At 39.3% G+C, this 9,168-nt stretch overlaps 1 non-coding gene across 1 annotated transcript; it reads left to right on the plus strand.

Annotated features, from left to right (window-relative positions):
* Positions 1 to 4,693: 4,693 nt before the first annotated feature.
* LOC115522524 lies at positions 4,694 to 4,800 on the plus strand. Its single transcript, XR_003971430.1, has one exon. It is a non-coding gene; the product is annotated as a U6 spliceosomal RNA (small nuclear RNA).
* Positions 4,801 to 9,168: the final 4,368 nt, after the last annotated feature.

Here is a 9,168-nt window from a genome sequence, read left to right on the forward strand (position 1 = left end):
AAGGGGCAGAAAGAGAAGGAGACACAGAATCCGAAGCAGGCTCCAGGCTCTGAGCTGTCAGCACAGAGCCCGACGCAGGGCTTGAACTTGTGAACCACGAGACCATGACCTGAGCTGAAGTTGGATGCTTAACCAACTGAGCCACTTAGGTGCCCCTCCTACAGACTTTTAAATAAGCATAAACATGCTAGAAATCTTTTTGCAAAAATATCACATCCAATCACCTGTTCCGTGGTCTGCTTTTTCACTGAACACAATATTCAAAACATTTCTCTGTGTCAAATACGTATGGAGATATATATATATATACACAAACACACACATCATCATGTTGATCACACAGAATTCTCAGAATGTAGCACAATTTGTTTAACTAAACTTCTGTTTTTTGCTATTGTAAATATTGCTGTATTAAAATCCATGTATGTATAGTTGACCCTGAATAATGCAGGAGTTAGGGGCATCAACTCCTTGCTCAAAATCCACATATTATTTTTGGCCCCCTAAAACTTAATTACTAATAGCCTGCTGTTGACTGGAAGCCTACTGGTAATGTAGACTGTTGATTAACACATATTTGTATTATATGTACTAGATGTTGTATTCTTACAATAAAGTAAGCTAGAGGAAAAGTGTTATTAAGAAAATTGTAAGGGCTAGAAAGTACATTTATAGTATTGTATTTATTGAAAAAAAACCCACATGTAAGTGGATCCATGCAGTTTAAACCTGTATTGTTCAAGGGTCAACTGCACATCTCGTGTAATGTCTTTTTCCTTCAGATAATTACTAGAAATGAAGTTCCTGAGTTTGACACTACCCTTTTGAGGATTTTATACATGTTCCAAGTCGTCCTTGAGTAAGTTGTATGAATTTACTTTCCCCATCCTCTCTCTCATTCCTTTTATTGCTTGTCTTTCTGATAGGTATATCCTATTCCTTTTAATTTTGCATTCTTTGGCAAAAAGTGGGATTTGTTCTTTCTGTGTATTTTTCTTGGAGATTTGTGTATTTTCTCTAGAAAACGGTCTATGTCCTATGTCCACTTTTTTCTGTCAGGACTATGTCTGGGGTCTCTTGTATAGGCATAGCTGCTGCCACCTTACCATAGAAGATGGATGAGACATGACAGGTGAATGGGCGAAGAGGGAGGGAGTCCCCAAGGAAGGCGGGCAAACCCATGTGCTCCCACATGGCCCCCGGCACTCCCAGCCCCTAGGTAACATGCTGCAGACACACAGAGGAGGGAGATGTCAAATCGGTACCCCTGTGGATGTGAGGGAAAGGAAGGAGCCCTTAGGTGACTACCTAAACCTTGGTTGTCACAGTAGGGTCAGGACACAGGGCGATTCAGAGCAGTCCAGGAGCCATCATGTAGAAAAAGTGACTAGGACACAATGAGTGATAGATGGGGAGGAGGAGGTACACAAAATGGCCAGCTGCATTCAATATCCACCACATATTTATGCTTTAGTTATTTGATAAATATTTGAGTATTTACAATGAGCCAGGAACTGCACTTGCCAAAATAAATAAATACACTACAGGGGCGCCTGGGTGGCTCAGTCTGTTAAGCATCCAACTCTGAATTTTGATTCAGGTCATGATCTTATGGTTTGTGAGATCAGGCCCCACATCAGGCTCTGCACTGGCAGTACAGAGCCTGCTTGGGAGTCTCTCTCTCCCTCTCCCACTCCCGCTTGTGCATGTTCTCTCAAACAAACATTTAAAAATAAACAAACTACAATAATATTGTTACCTATATAACTATTTGTTTTTTGTTTCTTCAAAAGGATTCCATTTTTAGCATTCAGCAGCAGACTAGGGAGTATTTATTTCATTTGAAACAGAATGCGTAGTCAGAACACTAAATGGGATGGGATTTGAATGGATGAGTTGAATACTTCTCCAAGTGATATGTTGTTTTGATAGAACCTTGTGACTAGACAGGACCTGGAGATGACATGATGATTTGCAACGATGCCTTAAATGGTTTTCTTGGGGCTGGGAAAGTGCTAGAATGCTTGGTCAGCCAACTCACCATATGGGAATATGTTTTCACAAAAGGCAAACTATTAACAGACTGTTTTGAGTAGTAGTGGATGGGACTAGCAATGGTAGTGGAACGTCTATCGTTTTTTACAGTAAATGTACATTACAATATTTTGTGAAGATCTCCAGACTATTGACATGAGAGAAATGGAAACTTCTGAATATGACCCTGTGGTAGCTGGTCAGTAATTCACTACAGTTGACTCAGAGAAGATTTCAGACTCGGTAGAATTCAGCTGCTCTTCCTTGCCTGTCCCCAAAATATCACGCCCTGGTGCAATAAAAAATCAGGACTTCAGCCATGTGGATTCTCTCAAAGGTAAGAGGTAGCACAGTAAATAAGTCCCTCCTTCTTTACTACTTGCTCATTTTGGGTGTGTCTTCATAATTTTTCGAGGCAGTTTCCATTTTCACCCTGGGTGTATCACTTGCCCAGCCAGTTTTTCCTCTCTGTGAGTTTTGTTCATTGGAGCAGAGGCTAAATACCACGACTTGCAGCTTCCAGGCAAGGGGGTGGGGGTCAGGAGTAGATTTTGCAGTATCTCTAGAAATCTTCCAAATAATAGCCATTCAGGAACATAGACCTTAGTTTCAGTGGTTCAGGAGAATTCATTTGGAGTAGAGAAAACTCATTGGCTGGTGGCAGTGATTCAAGCTGCTCGCTTCACAAAGAATATTGCCAGAGCCAAATTCTTTGCCAGTTATGGAGGTCAGAGGTGAGGCAACTGTGCTTACAGGGCAAAACTCTTTTACGGATCCCCTTGGCTTTCTGCTTTCTTCTTTATAGCTGATTAACACCCAATGGCCATTTCTTTAAAAAAGAAAAATTCAATTTCTGGGTTTAATTAACTTCCCTGACACAGTATTCACCACAGTCTGCCGGGATTCAACCAATGACGAGACTTCGTCATATCTGATTTCAGTTCGAGGTAATTCATTGCTGTAGCTCACTAAATTCCAAATACTGTCTCAGGGCTTGTGTGGTCAAAAGGAGGCCTGAACTTTACCCTCGGCTGGCACATGTGAGGATTTTTACATGCTGAGTTAGTGTATCCACTATAGGTGCTTTTTGGAGAGCCCGAAACTTTTTGCCTTGGTTTGACATTTTGCCTTAACTTCATGGTCACAGTCTTAAGATCAGTCTTCCATCCTTTTTCAGTGCATTCACTGATGGCATGGGTTTTGTTACCATTAATTTTAACATGGCATGAAGTACTTCTTACTGCCTCATTTTCTGAACGATCAATAAATAAGTGTTTATGGAGAATCCAGAGAGCATGGTTTACTTTATACATTTACTAAGTATCTTCAGGTTTAGAGAATTCTATTTGCTTTTATTCTTTTATTACAGCTGTAAAGCATTATATGGCAGAGGCAATAAAGTATAATGGTTAAGTGCATGAATGCTAAGCCAAATTGCCTGAGTTCAAATCTAGCTCTGAAATGCCACAACTGGGCAAGTTAACTGATGACTCTGTGCCTCAGCTTCCTCATATGTAAAATCAAGATAATAATAGTATCTAATTTGGGGATTGTTAGGTAGTACGTTAATTAAGAAATGTGAGGCAGTTAGGGGTGCCTGGGTGGCTCAGTCGGTGAAGCATCCGACTTCAGCTCAGATCATGATCTCACGGCTCATGAGTTCGAGCCCAGCGTCGGGCTCTGTGCTGACCGCTCAGGGCCTGGAGCCTGCTTTGGATTCTGTCTCCCTCTCTCTCGGCCCCACCCCCACTCACACTCTGTCTCTGTCTCTTTCAAAAAAAAATTACAAAACATTTTAAAAATAAATAAAAACAAAAAAATTGAAGAAAAAGCAAAAGAATTGAAGAAATGTAAAGCAATTAGGACAATGCTTCAGCTCATTATAAGTTCTCACAATTCCACTCATAGTGAACAGTTATTAGAGGATATCACTACTGAAAGATCATTATTATTTCACTGAGGAATTATAAATTGTCTACAACTAGCAGTCTTGTCAACCGTCTTTCATCTATTACCTATATTGTGCAATGCATGGTGGGTGATGAAGCCACAGAGGTGAATCCTACATAAGCTCTACCCTTGAATTAATTGGGAATTTGACACATTCATCACAATTGAGTGATGATTTGTTGCATGAAGTCGCCTAGTTGCGCCAGCCTGGCTATTGACTGAGTTAGGACCCCATGCAGCACAAGACAGTAGGAAGTATCACAGCGTTCTGACATCCAACTCATTATTTCCTCTAAGGCTTTCTGAATTACCTCACCTCTGTTGGTGATCTCTGCTCCTGGAAAAAGCCCGGACCCAAGAAAGGAAACAATCCCCAGGGACCTTTAAGGAGCACCTTGAAGAAGGTGTTAGTGCATGTTACCTATTCTAAGACGCACATTTTTTCGCGCCTTTTTATTCCTCTGAAATCAGGTGCAGCAAAGACGCATTGCCAGCGCCATTGCCTCTATGTGCAAAAATGTGGTCATAGGTGCTTGCCTGTCACTTCCCTTGAGTTATGTGCATTGTCAGTACCACAGGACTTGAGGTTTATTGTTAAAACATCTTCAAAATGATCATAATGTGACATGGACTAAATGAAAACTTACTACACATACAGGAAGGCACAGAAACACCACTGTAATATGTGACTAAAAAAGAAATGATGGCTGCGCTCACTTCGGCAGCACATACACTAAAATTGAAACGATACAGAGAAGATGAGCACGGCCCCTGCGCAAGGACGACACACAAATTCGTGAGGCGTTCCAGCTGTAAAAAAAAATAATGACAAGTAAGTCTAAAAGTGAGCTTTCGTTACACATAAAATAAAATTCTAAGTGCTCAGAGCACATGGGCCGTAAGTTAGTTGGCAGCATTTTCTTGTTTCTTCATAACAGTTCATTTTATACTTGAGATATCCTTAGATTTGATGACATGTACATCTTAAAGCTCAAGAAAGAAGATTATAAAGTAGCTACCTTGAAATTTCCCACAGCATTCCAGACTTTCAAATTTTGGCAGAACCAAATTCTACCTGCATTCATATTTAGTTTTTAAACTCATCTCATTTTTTTCAACTGAGATACATTTTTTTAATGATTTTATTTTTCTAAGCTTATCAATTTTGAGAGAGCACAAGTGGGGGGAGGGGCAGAGAGGAAGAATTTCAAGCAGGCTCTGTCAGCACAGAGCCTGATGCAAGGCTTGCACTCATGAAACTGTGAGATCATGACCTGAGCCAAAAGCAAAAGAGCCGGCTGCTTAACCAACTGAGCCACCCAGGGGCCCCTAAATGTGTTCATTTTGAAAGAAAAAGTTCACTTGTGAAATGAAGGTTTTGCCGTGCTAGTTGAATGGTTTAAATATGAATTACAATTAATCTGTAACTATTAAGCTGAAAAAACATGTTTGACCATTTACCATGTAAAGTCATCTTACTGGGGAGCCTGGCTGGCTCAGTTGGTGGAGCACGCAACTCTTGCTCTTGCGGTTGTGAGTTCAAGCCCCACGCTGGGTGTAGAGATCACTTAACAGTAAAATCTTTAAAAATAAACAAATAAAATCGCCTTACAGTAGAATGCAGGCATGTGTATAATCCCTTGGGAAACCCCACATCTAGGTGAGGTTCCACCTGCTCAGATGTGTCACTTCCTTCCAGCCACGGAGTTATTCCCACTATTTCCAGACTCTTTATTTGCATTTGCTTTCAAGAAATTCACACCGAAAAATCCTTCCTAAACTGAATTCAGAGAGCTACCATCAATTTAGTGTTTGACTTCTCAGCACTCATTAATTTTCCTGTTTGTTTTGGTTACTAAAGGATGGAAAGTTCGATGCCCTACTTTGGCTGGGACCCTCTAAGGTTGCTGGACACTTTATCATGAATTCTTACTGACATTTGGATACAATAATTGTGGAATGTTGGGAGAGGGGTCTGATTTTAGCCTAGGGAGATCATTTTCAAGATCAGTACTTGTCCTTCATTTACTTTCAATTTGTAAACCCAGTCATACATCTCCTTTGACTCAATAGAGCATCACTTTCACATATGGCCAGGACTCTTGTATCAACAAGATGAGGAAATTCTGTTTATCAGCAAGTGACGCTTTCCCCACTTTGCACTTCCTACTAATTATGGCTGTTAAGTTTTCAGGGTCCTATCACAAAGAGCAGTTCATTAACTTTAATTATTTTTGAAATTCATTGGCTGCAATACAGAGTGAAGCTGGCAGATGCCAGAGGGTTAGAGATGCAGAAATTAACTAACAAAGAGTGGAAGCTCTTATTAGCTGATGCTTTTTGCTATCTTCCTTTTTTTCTGATTTAACCACTTCAGAGTGGGTCTCAGGCCCTTCAAACTGGAGGCAGGGGAAAGGTTAGAGGTGAACGTTCAAGACACAGGAAATCGAAGTCGCAGGCCTTGGCCAGGAGCAGAGTGCTTGTCTTGTTCTGCATTATTTCCCAACTGTATCACTAGCAGGTCTGGATTTAGAAAATCCACAGATTAGCTGGTTCCCAAATCACATCCAACTGGTGTCCATGTTTATAGTTGATTCCAGATAGCAATTGACACTTAAAACTTCAACTGGAATCCCTCTGCGTGGCAACCTGTTAAAATTAGATTTCAGTGGCCCGTGGAAGTCCTTTCCTCTGTATAGTTATGGCACTTTGCTGGTATTCTCTAAACATTAAGCCAGTTGGAATTATTGCTGTAGATTCCACTGGTAAGTCCATGTCTGTTCCAACTTCTCTTTTTAAAAGTATCTTCCTGATGTGGAAAAGTAGTGCTCTCCAGCATTGCTAGAGGCACTATACATTGGTACAATCTTTCTTACTTTCTTTACAGTCTTTCTGGAAAACAAGATAGCCATAGCCATAAGATGTCATCAAGTGCACATACAATTTGACCAGGATTTCCACAAGTGTTTTGTCCAAGGAAATAGTGAGAAATGTGGGAAAGGTTTATCAACAAGGAAGTTCATTGCACAATTAATTATATTAGTGAAATATTAGAAAAATCTAAACATCCTGACCCCTTGAATATTACACAGCCAGCAGAAGTGACATCATAAAATATTTGCTACAGGAAAATGTTTACCTTGTGAAGTTAAAGAACCATGTCACATGGGAATGCAGGCTGGTGCAGCCACTCTGGAAAACGGTATGGAGGTTCCTCAAAAAACTAAACATAGAACTACCCTACGACCCAGCAATTGCACTACTAGGCATTTGTCCACAGGATACAGGTGTGCTGTTTCGAAGGGACACATGCACCCCCCTGTTTATAGCAGCACTATGTTTCGAAGGGACACATGCACCCCCCTGTTTATAGCAGCACTATCAACAATAGCCAAAGTATGGAAAGAGCCCAAATGTCCACTGATGGATGAATAGATAAAGAAGATGTGGTCTATGTATACAATGGAGTATTACTTGGCAATCAAAAAGAATGAAATCTTGCCATTTGCAACTACATGGATGGAACTGGAGGGTATTATGCTAAGTGAAATTAGAGAAAGACAAAAATCATATGACTTCACTCATATGAGGACTTTAAGAGACAAAACAGATGAACATAAGGGAAGGGAAACAAAAATAATACAAAAACAGGGAGGGGGACAAAACAGAAGAGACTCATAAATATGGAGAACAAACCGAGGGTTACAGGAGGGGTTGTGGGAGGGCGGATGGGCTAAATGGGTAAGGGGCACTAAGGAACCTACTCCTGAAATCATTGTTGCACTATATGCTAACTAATTGGGATGTAAATTTTAAAAAATAAAAAAGAAAATTAAAAAAAAAAGAAAAGACAAAGATAGAGCTTGTGACGAAGGAAACCCAGCAAGCAATACATGCAAAAAATGAAAATTTCATCAGCCACTGTCAACAATACGTCAGTGAAGTAAATGGCAGAATGTTTAAAATTTCTTAAAAAGTAGCCATTAGAATATATACAGATAAAATATGTGTTCGTCCTGTGTGTACTTTCCAAAATAGTTCGATATATTGTCTCTTTAAAGTCTCCATATTTAATGATACTGTTGTGTAAATTCATTTGTTTTCAAGCAATTTCTGTTCCAGCTAAAGAAAATAGATTGTATTTACCCTAAATTTTCATGATCTCCCAAATAATAAATGGTTAATGTTACTAGTAATGTTACTAGTTACTAGGAAAGAAAACCAAACCAAAGATTTTTTTTTAAAGTGTTGGGATAACTCAAAGTTAAGATAACAGTTGATAATTTTCAGCTTTTGCATGGATTGTTCTTCAGTTCATACTACTGACTTTTTTCTCCTTGAATTTTTCTTCTGCCTTAAAAAAGAAATAAGCTATACTGATATATTCAAATTCTTTGTAAAAATGAAAGCTATAAAACAGGTAGACTAAGGCTTTAAGGCCTTAAATATCACATCTCATCTCTTCTTTTTGTAAAACTCCTCTGCCCTCACATAAAATCAGTGGGTGAGTTGCTAAAGGTCACCAGCCAACTGGTAACAACTGTCAAATTCTATACCCACCCCCCTTGTTCCGTCAACTAGATGACACTGCCTCCCCCAAAACAAGAAAGTTGTTAAAAGTTCTCAATAAAAATAGAAATATACAAGCTAAAAAAAAAAGAACCATGTCACAGAACTATATAGTATTATTCTAATTTGAATACTTGTATACAGTTATAACAGTTTATGAGGGGCAGAACTACAGTGCATTTTTATTTTCATCCCTATATGTTTATGTATTTTTCAAATTTTCTACATTGGACAACCACCACTCTTATGATCAGAGAAGGAACATGAAAGGCTTTAAAAAAGAAAGAAAAGAAAGAAAACACCTCCTTGAGACATAGCACACTTGTTGAAATTAAAAGTTTATCAAAATCAAGGCCTTATTCTTCCTGAAAGTTCAGGAAGAAGGAAACTATGATCTGCTAAGGGCTTGTCCTGTATTAGGCACTGTGCTAGGGCCTGTTTACATATATTCTTCCACTTATCATCACAATAGTCTCGTAAGGTATGTTCTTAGCCTTATGGATGAGCATGCAAAGAGACTCAAGAGACTTAAGTAGCTTAACTTACCTCAGTTCAAATAACTATTAAATGACAGAGTCAGAATTCAGAGTTAGGTGTTTTCATTTGTTTATTTAT

The sequence above is a fragment of the Lynx canadensis genome, chromosome C1, assembly GCF_007474595.2.
Source record: "Lynx canadensis isolate LIC74 chromosome C1, mLynCan4.pri.v2, whole genome shotgun sequence".
In the NCBI taxonomy this organism is placed as follows: Eukaryota; Metazoa; Chordata; class Mammalia; order Carnivora; family Felidae; genus Lynx; species Lynx canadensis.